Source organism: Cydia pomonella, chromosome 4, assembly GCF_033807575.1.
Source record: "Cydia pomonella isolate Wapato2018A chromosome 4, ilCydPomo1, whole genome shotgun sequence".
NCBI classification, from domain to species: Eukaryota; Metazoa; Arthropoda; class Insecta; order Lepidoptera; family Tortricidae; genus Cydia; species Cydia pomonella.
Genome location: NC_084706.1, coordinates 7,156,736 through 7,168,536, shown reverse-complemented (window position 1 = coordinate 7,168,536; position 11,801 = coordinate 7,156,736).

The following is an 11,801-nucleotide window of genomic DNA, read 5'->3' as shown; positions in this document are numbered from 1 at the left end:
ATTGTGTTGTCCAAATAGTTTCAAAGTACATTGCAATAAAAATGAAGAAACTCAAACGATGTTATATTTTTCAATATGCTTTTATATTTTTATTTTATAGTATTGGTTTTTTTTAAGTAATCTGTAATTACTTAAAAAGTAAACTACTTCCTAATTAGCAGAAAAAAATACCCGAAAGTTCACTGCCACTTTTCTACTGAACCACTCCTTAGGGGAATAAATGATGCTCTAACTTTGATTTACCTAAGTGCAGATCCGCAAATGTAGCTACCTACGTACCTTTTGCTTTTAACTCAAAATAGAGAAGCATGTAGTCATGTTAGCTGTAGCTGAACGTAGCTACTCATATATGCGCTTGCATATAATATTATCGTCGCGCAGTTATCAATTTTATCAATACTTATCATCACATAATAATATTATTATCTAGGTAGGTACCTACGGTCGGCCTCAAATGACTCTAGACATTTTAGTCCCATGTCATGCAGGTGAGTACGTATTCAAACTGCGCTACTTTTAACATGAATCATTAGGACAATGAGATGGATGTATAAAACCCGCCTAGTAGTAGGTATGAATTATCTGAAATGATTCTTTGGCCTCAAACCCTATGTTAAATAAGTTTTTGGCAAAAATTTCTTTTTGGTACAAGCTTTTATCGCTGACTATACTTTTCATTCCACAGTTAACAAATTTGCATCGAGACAGTTCTAAAAACCCCAAACACAATTAGGTTGCATTGTTTTATCACAGTGTTCCTATGGCTACCTCCTGTCTCCATCATCAGATCAGCTCTATGTCAAAATAATATTGCATTGTTATCTGATTTATACATGCATGCAAAATTTCAGCTCAAGCGGAAACCAGGAAGTGGATCAAATTTAACTTGCAAGATTTGATTACAAACAGACAACGGTCAGGTGAAAGTAAATAAAAGATTGTAAAAAGGCACTGTTTCTTTTGTGCACCGCGGTAGCTACGTTATTTCTCATTAGTGCCCGCCCAAAAGGCAATTTTAGCGTTCTATACATATGCCTCAAAATTATGTAGCAGCTTTTTGTTACCTACCTCCAAATATTCTTACCTGTCGTACTACATTGCCCAAACGTGCTATCTCTGAATGCTGATACATAAGTAGACTACTTATATATCAGCACAGCATAGTAAAATTGTCTTTTAAATGGGCTTGATCGTTCTCATTAATGAAAAATTTGGTAGCCACCACGGTGCACGGTACAACGAGGGGGGTAAGTGAAATTTTGGATACGAGGCTGGTAATTTGTATGGTATGGTTTTACGGTCGTTATTCAATATGATTTAAAATTATTAACTTTTTCGCGCCCATAATTACAATGACTTAGACAGCTGTACTTCGGACCTTAGGTACTCAATAGTGGCGCCAACTGGTGACCACAAAAACGATAGCCGTCATTACCAAAAGCCTTCCCATGACCAACAACAATTTTATGGTGCTTAAAAATAGTATATTTCAACAGCACTTCAATCGGTCAATTAAATGACTTCATTTCATCATAAGACAACTGCTTACCAAGTCAACTTATGAATATTACCAAATTGTTGTTGGTTGACTGGTAGCGAATGCCTTAAGGCATTAAGTCCGCCATTTGTACTTATTTTTATTGTGCAATAAATAAATAAGTAATAAAAATAAATATTATAGGACAATATTACACAAATTGTCTAAGTCCCACTTTAAGCTCAATAAGCCTTGCGTTGAGGGTATTTAGAGAACGATATACATAATAAATATATAAATACTTCAATACATAGAAAACACCCATGACTCAGGAACAAATATGCGTGCTCATCACACGAAATAAATGCCCTTACCAGGATTTGAACCCGGGACCATCGGCTTCATATGCAGGGTCACTACCCTACCCACTAGGCCAGACCGATCGTCAATTCAATAAAGTTAAATATATATATATATATATATATTGCTGTTAAAGACCCGAGTTTGCAATATTCTTTCCCCCGGAGTTACACACAATGTTTTTCATCACACTTGCGAAGAAAAAACAACATTTTAAGCAAAATAATTCTTAAATACGGTGACATAATCAAACATTCGTCCGCCATTTTGTAATTTCTTTGCAGGTGAGGCATCGAAGGCACAGACCTATTCGGCATTCAGCCACGATTGAAATGCTGTTATGAGCTGTAAAATTATCAGATTAAATGATTTTAAACATAAACAAAAATATTAAATTATAAATGTCAGTATTTTAAAAGTAAAACAGATTTATGCTACTTGGTTTGTATGAATAAGTGACATAATTAAAGAAAAATAGGCCGTTGTCCTTCAGCACACCTGCATGAAATAGGATCTTTTTCGAGCAAGTGTGATGAAAAAAAAATTTTCAATTAAATGCAATTTTTGAGTTGTTTCCTTATGTTAGCCGGTAGGATTGACTTTTAAATGATGATTTTTAATTATATTTTTTTTTATTACGTTCATTTGGATTTGATTTGGTTTAAGTTTTTTGGTATTTCATAGTTAGTATTGTCCTCGCGTTGGTGTGGTGAAATTTTTTGTGTTTCACTCGGAGGCAAAGTTTTTCGCTTGCTCGGGCATCAATATTAGCACAAGCGGTTACACAACAACTTTGCCCCCTTGTAAAACAAACAACTATTGCTTAATAACAGCTTATGGTTTGAGGAAAAAAACATCACCCAGATAATTCATACTACTTATACCTACCTACATGTAAGCATGTTTAGAAAATATTTTTATTTGTTTTTATTTCAAGTAGAAACAACTGAAATCGCCTTGGAATCGAGGTATGCACGCCTTGGAATCGAGGTATGCACAGACCACGCCTGTGCTTCTTGTGGGGCCCAAGTGGACCGGCTTGGCCACCACGGCCTTTCCTGCTTCTCGGGCGCCGGCCGCCTGTCTCGCCACGCCTCCCTCAACGACATCCTTAGAAGGGCTCTCGTCAGTGCCAACGTCCCCGCAGCTCTGGAGCCCCAGATCGTGCGGGACGATGGCAAGCGCCCGGACGGGATGTCGTTGATCCCCTGGAGAATGGGCCGCGCGCTGGTGTGGGATGCTACCTGCGCCGATACGTTGGCAGCATCCTACATTCAAGCGACCAGCAGAAATGCCGGGGCAGCGGCTGACGCCCGAGAGCGGTTTAAGGCCTACAAATACAGCTGTCTCGGCGCCAACTACGAGTTCGTAGCATTTGGCGTCGAGACACTTGGGCCGTGGGGTAGGGGAGCGCGTGGGCTCCTTAAGGAGCTTGGGAAGCGGTTGAGGGAGGCAACAGGGGAATCTCGCGCCGGCAGCTTTCTCGCGCAGAGGATTGCTATCGCAATACAGCGCGGGAACGCTGCCTGCGTGATGGGCACCTTGCCGAGGGGCCTAGGTTTAGAAGGTAGTTTTTAGGGGTTTTTTTTTTAGTTAGGTTTAGTTTTAGTTGTGTTATCATAATTTTATATTTATAATATATTGTTTCCTTGTAAAAAAAAAAAAAAAACTGAAATAAATGTCATATACCAAGATTTTTTTTTAATTTGTTCTAATACTTCTAATAGTATTGATTGGCAGCGCCATCTCTCTCCCTAGCTCGGTATCACCCGAGTTGATCCAGTTAGAAGGTATGAACCATACCGTTCTACCTTAGAGATGGCTAGGGGGCGACGTAAGCCTTCAGTAAGAAATGCATATACTTGGAAAAATTCGACCAATGCCGCCGTGACCCCGGTGGCCGAGTGGCTCAGGCACTATGCTCAGGCACCTGCCGCGATAGCAGAGGACGCCAGCCTGAGGCACTGGAGGCCTTGGTCACTTTTTCTTGGTATATGACATTTATTTCAGTTTATAACCAGGAATTTTATTATAAATCTTAATAGCTCGATAATAGGGAATGATCTGCTTTGCCTAAAGGTTGACTGGTGGAGATTGCCTTACGGCATCAAGTTCGCCTTTTGTACAGTGTGTTTTCTTATGTGCAGTAAAGACAAAAAAAAAATGTAAATCTCCAGTTTTGGTTTCGGAAGTTCTAAATACTGTTGGCGTCTAGCGTTTTAGCAAAATTTAAGAAGGCGTATGTTTTTGTGGACAAATATGGCTACTTCTAGAATGTAGAGAGAGGGAAGTGTTAAGAATTTCAGATTTTTAAAATAAGGTCTACAGCTTAGGTCTATAGATTTTCACGCATTTTTTCTGCATCACAGAAAGTTAGTGAATATCGGTGCTATGGCCCTATAATAGGATACCATAGCGCAGCGGCGTACCATTCACTGCCTGTGAATGGTACGCCGCTAACGAACAGTCGAAGCTAGTGCTTTTTAATATGCTCAGTGCATAGGTGAATCGCGACAGTTTGTTTTTCTGTCCCTTCCAATTTAAATGGCTATCTAAAGTTATGCCTAGCAGAGCACAATCAGTAACCTCTTCGATGTTGAGATTTGTTGACACAGCATGTAGGTTGAGGGGTAGTTTTTGCCTAGGTCGGAATTGAATTAATTTGGATTTGTCATTATTAGTTAGTAGGTTGTGGTCCTAAAGCCAATGCATTAGTGTATTAAATGTTTGTTCTACATCTGAGCTGTTATTGTCTGGGTATTGAAATAAGTCATAAGTAATTTCTTTGCGAAATTTAATAATAGGGTATACATAGGATGTTGCAGTTTTCACATGCAAATATCAATGTTTTTGCCTAATACTAAACATGCACTTAAATAATGTCTCAAATTAATTCATATTTACATAGGTAACAATATTAACATACAAAATAACAAATATTAAAAACTGATTATATGGTATAATATAAATAAATTGAGCTGTAGCAGTTTACTTATCCAGATATTCATTTATTGAACAGAAGGTCTGAATAATAGGGATAGGTCGTCGACAAACATTTATTATCTTAGTCGTGTTTTTTGGAAGGTCGTTTATGTAGATCAGAAACAATACGCATCCTAGAACACTACCCTCAGGTATTGAGCTGTCCACATGTAGTATGTTGGATTGTATACATTCTAATTTTCCAGACTGGTTATTTACATGTTCTATTTCGACATACTGCTGCCTTGCTGTTAGATAAGATCTCATCAAATTTTGTGCCTTACCGCGTATGCCTTGGACATTTCATCGTGTAAGTATTGAACAACCAATTAGCTTGAACCTTGAAGGTCGCGATAGTACGTAAGGAGAAACGCCCATATTATCATCAGCTGGCGACGTGATGTCTAATAATCACAGTAGACATGTAATAATTGTTAGTAAGTATTAAGGTCGAGTGCCGTTCCAACACCCTACAAAACTTTACACAGAAGTACATTGTTATACAGAGAAACGGCCCGATTCGAAGAATGGTTAAGACACGTTTAAGATCTTGGAAAGATCGATAACTAAACGACATGTCAAAATTGACGTTTATTTTGATTCCACTGTGATCCCAATAAGATCTATCTACGATATTTCTAACGTCAAAATGACATTGGTTGCCCGAATCGAGCTGCTTCTGTCAATTATACGACATACAAACGATATCTAAATGAGAACTTATCTAAACCAGAACTTATCTCATTCTTCGAATCGGGCCGAAACTACACACAATGAAATGAAAATAAATAAATAATACCTAAGCCCTATAAAAGTGGTGGTGGTACTGACGCATGTACATACAGGGTGTTTATTTAGTCACCTGCAATAATTTACGGGAAGAATATATAGATCATACTGAGCAACTTTTACTATGGGAAAAAAAATTGGCTGTCTGACCTTGACATTTTTTATGGGAGAGTAAAAACTCTTTTCGCCATTTCGGGGTTGCTCACATATTAAAACTTGCTCAGTATGACCTATACATATAATTTATGCCATATATTCATTATTCATCCCGTAAATTATTGCAAGTGACTAAAATAAATAAACATTCTGTATTTAAAATCATAAACACTGAATTAAATATTAATAGTATTGTATTAGACTAAAGTGGGTGATAGACGGGCGAGTAAGTTCGTGAACTTGTGGCTCGATAACTTTTTTCGATTGTAAAGTACGCATACTTAGGTTGACATACTCGTACAGCAAAAAAATTTGTCGAGCCATAAGTTCGCGAACTTACTAGCACGTCTATCCGGGACTTAACATCTAATTCTCACTTTAAAATTCTTGAACACAATAGTATTATTTTATAATTAAATGAAGCTTTAATTGCAATTTGTATCTATTAAACTAAATATTTTATTCATTATAAAAACACAATATAAATTAAAACTACAATATTACTAAATTAAATCTAAAATAAAACTAAAATAAATCTAAAAATGGCCCCTGCGGCATAGTACCGAAGACGCTGGCAGCATTTCCTCGCTGGATCGTTAGACTGATGCGTTGAGCGAGGAAGCTGCCAGCTCTTTGATCTCCTGTGGCGTCTCTGAGTCTCTTAGACAGATCTTTGAAGAGACTCAGAGCGCCAGGGCCCCACGGACCAAGGGTCTCGACACCGAATGGAATAAAATTGTATTCGGTGCCGATACCCCTGTATTTTCCTACCTTGGCGTTCTCCGCCGCCTCTGCCGCTGTCGCTGCCCTCAAATCTCTACATCTATTTATATTTGTTAAAGTCATAAGTATGATGACGAGAGTAACTTACTGCGGGGAAAATGCGAAATATTGTGATATATGACGAAAGTCCTTACTTCTAAAATGTACATCGACGGCAGAGTTAAGATGTTGGGGAAACTGTTGTACCTTGGACCTAGTTTTACCTCAGACAGTTGGCAATATTTACACATTGCCACGGTTATTGAAATATTTCATTTATATTATTTGAAAAGTTATAATTAATTATGAAAATCAAGCTATGAATGATGCTAATGAATCTTGAGAGCGGCCGGTATCTCAAGAAATAAGTTTTTGGCAAAAATTGCAAATTTGGTACAAGTTTATATCGCTGGCTGTACTTTTCTTTCCATAGGCAACTAATACTCATCGAGACAATTCTAAAAACCCCAAACACAATTAGGTTGCGTTATTTTATGACCCAGTTCCTATGGCTATCTCCTGTCTTCATCATCAGATCAGCTCGATGGAACCATAATATTGCATTGTCACCGTACGTATGTATGTATGTAAATTTTCAGCTTTATCAGAAACCAGGAAGTGGGTCAAAATTAACTTGCAAGATTTGATTCAGAACGAAAGACAGACAACGGGACAGGTGAAACTAAATAAAAGCTTGTAAAAATTAAAGGATTGCACTAAGTCGAAAACTGTGCGGTATGATAAGTCAAAACTCAAATTATACGCAATTCATTGTAGCAACTCCGTCAAATGGACGGAAACTATAAAGGTGAACGGTAACTAGCACACAACCCTACTTGACCATTGGGGTACTTTGGTACAATGACACATTGGGACAGTTTTGAACAGTCAGAGCCTTAGTCAGGGACAGTAAGGTACATTAGAGGGGCACTTTGATATGTTCAAAACTGCCCCACTCTTTATTGTACCAAAGTAGGTACCCCAAAATGGTCAAATAAAATAAAAATCACAATTAAACGTAATTTATTTAACGCGACCACAAAAACACATCATCACAAGCTGAGCGACAATGGCTGGCAGCAGAGTTGTGCCGAAGCTGGTAGCTCACTCACACATACAAAGCCACGTTTCAGTTTTGCAGCAGGTGAACATAAGTTTTTAGTTAAGGAATTAATGAGTGTTCGAAACTGCCCCTTGTGCTTATCTGCCCTGCATACCCCTAGGTATCTATGATTATTAGAAACCTAGCTACCTACCTACTACCTAACGCCGGTCTAAAGTTTTGGCAGGTGTGGGCGACGCGGCGCCATGTTACCAGCTGATAATCATTTTTCAGGCGCGTGTTTCTATATCTAATATTTATAATCACGTTAATATTTTTATTACTCGGAACGGTTACGTTAGTCATTATCTAAACAAATAAACGAACTATGATGTACAATAAAAATAATATAACACAAAACACAATAGGCACACGTCCAGCCGGCGTGTTTCCGTTAGGAGTCATAACTTCATGACCGACTTTAGATTAATGTTTATTTATTTAAATAGGTTTTTTATTGCAGATAATAAACTTAATAAGTACTTAGGTTGGTAATGTTAGCTGTAATATGATAAGCTGTAGGATATAACATATAACATGAGTGGCAGATTGCACGTTCTAATCGCGACTCACTCATTTTATCAAGAAAATGTCAGTGAGTAGTTCCAGCGGCCGCGTCAACGCCTCAGCAGTTATGCAGCTGCAGTTGGCATCCGAATGTTCCTGCAGCGTTGACGCGGGCGCTGTCACTGAATTATGTATTTTTTTCTCAAACATGGAATGAAATGTCGTCATTACTTGCGTTATAACAGGCTTCAAAGTATCCCGTTTCAGGCGGAGTAACTCGGGAGGAAAGGAATTTAATACAAAATTGAAGGCCTAGGCTGGGAAGTAATTTTATTATTTTATTTTAATGTAAACATGGCGTCTGTGTTCACGAACCGACTAAACAGCTGAATTTATTTATTTATTTATTTATTTAGAGAGCTACATAAGAAGGTTTTTACCTTCTTATGTAGCTCTCTAAAATCAATGCGGACGCATATCTAAAGTAGATTCATGGCCCCAAACGAGATAGGTCGACGGAGACCTTTCTCTTTCTTTCTTCAATGCCTCTACACACCTTTGCGATATATCGGCCCAACAAACTGAGCCGAAATGTCGTCAGCATAAGCGAAGTTATTGAAACAAGCCCCCCCAGTTGTCTGTTCTCAGTACGATACTCAAGCCGTAGCCATTTAGGTGGTGGCCGTGGTGGGTAAGCTGTGTATGTGTTTTAGCATGTTTTTAGCAGTGAACGGAAATAAAACATGGAAGCATTCTGAACGCTCAATTATGGCCCAACGTAAACTACCCTCAGGTGGGCGGGCCTTACAAATTACTCGTTTGGCAACTTCAGTTCGACCGATATGACAGTCAGTGATAGAGTCTGGCTAACCAAATATTGTTGATAGATATTTTCTTGTTGTATCACCAATTGTGTCAGTGCATCTGGAAAGGTACCTAGTCACGACATTTAGTTACCGAGTTACATGAGTTTTTGTGGAAGCTGGTGAAAAAGTGCCAAAATGGGTTTGAATCTAGTATTAAATTAAGTATAGCTTGGGCATGAGTGGTGGGGAAGGAACTGACAGAACGGGATAGTCTTATGGTATCTTTCAGTAGGAGTAGCAGAGAGAGCGTTATTATTTTTTGTCCTTGTTACAGTCTCTCATTTCTTATTCCCCACCGTAAATTTAGTAAGGTTTATGGTGGGTAAAAATAACCCGACCAAATTACATAGGTTGTTTTTGGTATGTTGTCAGGAATGTTAAAACGTGATCATAATAAAATTATCATTATCATTAGCATTGCGTATGTTCTGTCCCTCACGGGCGCATGCGGTATCACACATCTATAGGATCCTACCATCTATCTTTGGCGCTTTTTAGGGTTCCGTAGTCAACTAGGAACCCTTATAGTTTCGCCATGTCCGTCTGTCTGTCTGTCTGTCCGAGGTCCGTGGTCCTGCTCCGTGGTCGTTAGTGCTAGAAAGCTGAAATTTGGCATGGATATATAAATCAATAAAGCCGACAAAGTCGTACAATAAATCCAAAAAATTTAATTTTTTTGAGGGTATCTCCCCTACACGTAAAGTGGGGGTGAATTTTTTTGCTTCAACCCTACAGTGTGGGATATCGTTGGAAAGGTCTTTCAAAACTAACAGGGGTCTTCAACAAACATTTTTTGATAAAGTGAATATATTCGGAGATAATCGCTCCGAAAGAAAAAAAAATGTGGCGCCTGCACTCTAACTTTTGAACCATAGGTCCAAAAAATATGAAAAAAATCGTGGAAGTAGAGCTTAAGAAAGGAATTAAATGAAAACTATAGCCAGTTTAGCTGTTTTTGAGTTATCGCAAAAAGTTTCCCCTTCATAGTAAAAAGACTTACTTTAATTAGGTACTGATTATGAAAATTTTCCTATTTGTTTAACTCGCGTGAAAGGTACCGTTTCATCCCTTGGTTAACAATTTACTATACTTTAAGCTCCAGTTTAGCTTATTGTGACGGAAGATAGTAACTACGGAACCCTACACTGAGCGTGGCCCGACATGCTCTTGGCCGGTTTTTTAAGTTGAATTCCCAGTTTAGTAATAGTACATTACGATAAAAGCGCGAAAAATAGGAAATTCGAAACGAGTGGCGATAAATTAAAACACGACCGAAGGGAGTTAGTGTAGGAAATGAAGCAAGTCGTTGTATGGAGACCCATGCATTAATTTCTCAGTCGATGAAATTTTGCTTGGTTATTGCATAGTATGAGTCGAAACTTACATATAAATATCCAAAGAAAAAAACACTTCTAAGTTAGGTATTTATACGTAAAAATATAAATCTGTTTGTATTTTTAACCGAGTAATTCCTCTGTCCAAAATTATTTTACCAAATAAGTTATTTGTATCAGTATGTAATACTAGAAAAAAATCTAAAAATTTTGTCAAACATGTGATTTTTTTTTAAATGATAATTCCTTTTTTTGACGCTCATTTTCATCGGAAAATTGCTCTGTCATTTTTTTCTTCTTATATGATCTTAGAATATAATTTGGCGTAGTGGGTAAGAATATCCAAAATAAATACATACCCAAATGTATGTATTTTACATCAATTAAAAACTGAGAGTGGAAAATTTCTCAGCCTGTATTCTTTTTAAATATATACTAAGTAGTCACGTATACACTTAAATTCAAAATATCCAAAAGAAATATCATCCAGAACACCGAAATTTTTGATGCGAAGATAAATCCATCCCGCGGTTACGCAATAATGTACCGTCTTCCTTTAGCAGTTAAGTGCAGATTAGTGTCCTTGTGCTACTAGTACGACCCGACCGCGTGACCCGCAGTCCACACTTAAGAAGGGAGTTGTCGTTGTCACTGATGTGTGAGTCTTTACACTACATTTAGTGATTTTTGCGTTTTCTTTGTACCGAATAATATATACTTACGCAGTTTTATATAACATTGATTAGAATAATTTCACGCTAAAGACGTTAATAACAACCGACGTCAAAAACAACTAGGTTCTAGAATTTTTGCCACGTAATAAAGATTACCTACTTATTGTATGCTTATCGTTAATAAATTGCGATATCTTAAAACTTAACCGTCGAGATCTTTAAAAATACTGAACCAGTTTTGATGAAACTTGTACTATAAGCTGAAGGAAGGTTTAAAGGTCCCTTTTTTCAGTTTTTCTTAAATAACTCATAAACGGTGGCCCATAGCAAAAAATGTTCTGTAACGTAAATAATATATATAAAATTGCCTAATCGAAAGATTCAGTGCACTTTTTCGCTAGGATCAACATTTAAAAAATATTAAAGCGGGAAAGTCAGTTAAAATCAATTTTATGGTCCATTTTACTATATTTTCGTGAATAACCCGTAAATAGCAAAAACCTTGTAAAACGTAAATAATTTACACATTTTTATTACAAAAAAGATTCAGTAAACTTTTTGAAAGTATCAATATTTAAAAAGATATTAAAGGGGGAAAGTCAATTAAAATCAATTCTAAGGTTCCTTTTCTTTCGTTTTTCGTAAATAATTTGTAAAGTATGATCCATAGCAAAAAATCTCTCATACATAAATATTAACCATAATTTTTTCTACAGGAAAGATAAATGAAACTTTTCGCTAGGATCAACATTTAAAAAGATACTAAAGAGGGAATATTTATACTAGTCAATT